This window comes from Triticum urartu, chromosome 1, assembly GCF_003073215.2.
Source record: "Triticum urartu cultivar G1812 chromosome 1, Tu2.1, whole genome shotgun sequence".
Lineage (NCBI taxonomy): Eukaryota > Viridiplantae > Streptophyta > Magnoliopsida > Poales > Poaceae > Triticum > Triticum urartu.
Window position 1 is genome coordinate 27,416,202 of NC_053022.1, and position 3,681 is coordinate 27,419,882.

Sequence of the window (3,681 nt, forward strand, 5' to 3'; positions counted from 1 at the left end):
GAGAAAGGACGCAATATGTCGCAGATTGGATGAGATGGATGGGCCTGTTTCCTCGCCCGCATGCGTCTTACTGGTGGTGAGTTGATCAGCTTCTCCTTCAGAGCAGAAAGACCCAAGCTGGCTGTCATTTATCTCAACCTGGTGGAAGATGATGAAGATGACGAAGATAATGAAGATGACGAAGATGATGAAGATGATGAAGATAATGAGGACCCACTCGATGAAGATGATGAGAACCCACTTCATGAAGCCATCGTAGCTCAAAGAATGAGGCTGAGCGAGGAGGTGTGCAACCTATGGGACATAATTCCGCCACGTGATGACTTTATCGGGGTGCCATTCGTGACCCGCCTGACAAGTATCATGGTCGATCGGCATGAAATGGTATGTTATACTGACTGTAGTAATTTGATAATATATATATGCTTTATTGTTATACTTACAAATGCAAATTGTCCAATGATATGCTTAGTGAATCTGATGATATGCTTAGTGTAGAGTCCAATGATATGCTTTGTGGAATCTAGTCGATGATATGCTTTAGTGTAGAGTCTGATCACATGCTTATTAGTGTAGAATCCAAGGAACTATTAGTAGTTTAGATAATCCATATATACTTATTAGTAGAATTCATGCTTAATTAGTACAAATGCGTAGTACTGTGTCTTTTGATAGTGTAGAAATCTATACTTAATAGAAATATATTTGCAAGAGTATGTGCGAGGCTATTTATTAACTGATCTGTTTTTCTTATTCAGAAATTGCCAAAGAACCTATCTGTGAGTTGTGGTATCGAGCCTCATGAAGAAGGCTCAGCTAGACTACGCCTTACCGCAAGGGGCTCCGTCACCACCTGTACTTACCGCATGGACACAGACGGTCGCACACACTTAAACTCGGTTGGGTGGAAGAGATTCCTCGTTGGCAAGAATCTTCGTGTTGGACAAGCCATCCTAATTACTATCAGGAACACCCACCGCCCAGGCTTGAGGATGATGATCGTCGTAGATATCATCTAGCTATATCATCTAGAACTACATTTGATGATCGTCGTCGATATCATGTAGAACTACATATGATGATCGTCGTCGATATCATCTAGAACTATATATGATGATCGTCATCGATATCACCTTTGTACTGCTTGAGGAGGCATATGATGATCGTTATCGAGTAATTTGGAATGGATGTAGTACTACCTAGTACCTATAATGCTTTATGAAATTGATATCTAGTAGTACCTAGTATCTGAAAATTAGAGTTTATTGAAACTAAAACTAGGTAGGAAGCGGGGAAAAATGATGAAATACATAGCAGTAGCGCGGGGCTAGGAAAGCGCTACAACTAAGTAATAGTAGCGTGTTCTGGAAAAGCGCTGCTGATATAGTCAATAGTAGTAGCGCGGGTGCAAACCGCGCTACTACTAACAGTTAGCTGTAGCGCCTTATTGGTAGCACGGCTGCCCGCGCTGCTGATAGCCTCAAAACCCGCGCTACTACTAGGGTTTTCCCTAGTAGTGTAAACTTACTGAATTTACAACTGAATTTTTAAATGAAAATGTTACTGAATCTATAACAGAATTTATAACTGAATCATGTACTGAATTGTTAAGTGAACAAATTACTTTAACTATATTTTGGACTGAAACTATAACTGAAACTTTAACCGAAACTTTAACTGAATAGTTTACTCTAACTGAATTTTTAACTGAAACTGTATTTTTAACTGAAACTTTAGTTAAATCTTTAAGTGAAACTTTAACTGAATTGTTTACTTTAACTCAATCTTTAACTTTTACCTGAATTTATAACTGAAACTTTAGTTAAACCTTTAAGTGAAACTTTAACTGAATTGTTTACTGTAACTGAATCTTTAACTTTTAGCTGAATTGTTTACTTGAACTGAATTGTTTTACTTGAACTGTAGATTGAATGATGAAGTGTGGGAAGTCAGATTCCATTTCCATGACAGAGATAATCTTGAAAGAAGCCTAAATGTGGATGATATCACATTTTACAATTTGATTACACTAATAGAGCTTGAAGGATATGGCATGACAGACTTTATGTATTATGTCAGAGATCCAGCTGTTGGGGTTTCACGTATGGAAGAACTGACAGATGATGATAAGGTGTAGGAAACGTTGGATGACCTAGTTATCAAAGGTCAGAAGGTGGTGAACATAACAGTCATCAGAAGTGATGCTCCAAGACCTAGTGATTTGAACATTGGACTAGTTTGTGAGGAGCAGGTTCCATTGTCTGAAATTGGTGTGCCAATGGTGTCTGAGATAGATACAGCATGAGTATTGTTTCCTAGCCCTAGAAAGCCACAACCAGTGCCAGTGCAGGTCATTAACACATAGGAGAGTTCATTTTTGAAGCAGAAGTGTGCACCAGTACCAGAATTTGCAATGGAGATTGGTGAAGAGAGGCATGAGTATTTCATGGAGCAAGCCCAAGATCAAGAGCAAATTGAGCAACTGATGGAGCAGAAGAGGAATGAAGAGATTGAGAAGTTTAGGAAAAAGGGGAAATAAAAGGAGAAATACAAGGCAGCTAAAAGAAAACTTCCAAAGCTAATGGCTGAAGATTTCATTGATAGTGACAGTGACACAGATTTACTAGCAGATGAGGATATAATTGCTAGGCTTGAGGCAATGAAGAAGCATATATATGGTCCACTTCATCATAGTGAAGGGGACACTGATGTGGATGAGCCATATGCAGCAGATGAGGAGGAGGAGGAGGAGGAGGAGGAGAAGGCACCAGAGGAGGAGAGGGAAGGGAGCATCATAGGAGGAAGTAGCAGAGGAAGTAAAAGAAAGGGCCAACCACAATAATCTCATGCTAGTTTGGATGAGATTATTGAGGAAGATTGGTTTCCTTCATCTGATGAGGAGAGCAACCCTGGTGACCTAAGTCGGGAGGAGAATGATGGGGCTCAAATACCGTGTGTGAAGCTTCCAGCTGATAGGAAGAGCGGGGCTAAAAAGAAGAAGCCCAGAGTTTGCTATGATGAGCAAAGGGAGAACCCAGAAGAGCAATTTATGAAGAAGATTTGTTTTCTAGACGTGACCCAGTTCAGGAGGGCACTTCTTAATTTTCACATCTCACAGAATAGAACCATGCCTTCCACAGGAACTGTCTACACAGGATTATAACGGTCTGCAAATTTGAGAATTGTCCATTTTTCATTGCAGCTTCTCAGATAGCACATGAGAAGACATTCTGTATAAACAAATTAAACTTGCACCACAGCTGCCCAGTAGTAGGAGAGAGCACAAAAGTGACTGCTAAGTGGTTGGCACATGAATGTTAGTCCAGAGGAATAGGCGCGCCCCGTGCCTTGTGGAGTCCAAACGGAATGAATATCAAATGGGCCTAAATTTGTGTTTCATAGAAAAGGAATATCAAATGGAGTCCAAACGGAATGAAACCTTCGGGAGCGTGATTTTTGGAACAAACGTGATCCAGAGGACTTGGAGTGGACTTCAAGCAATCAACGAGGAGGCCACAAGGCACGGGGCGCGCCTACCCCCTGGGTGCACCCTCCACCCTCGTGGGCCCCTCGTTGCTCCACCGACCTACTTCTTCCTCCTATATATACCCATGTACCCCGCAAACATCTAGGAGCACCACGAAACCCTATTTCCACCGCCGCAACCTTCTGTACCCAAGA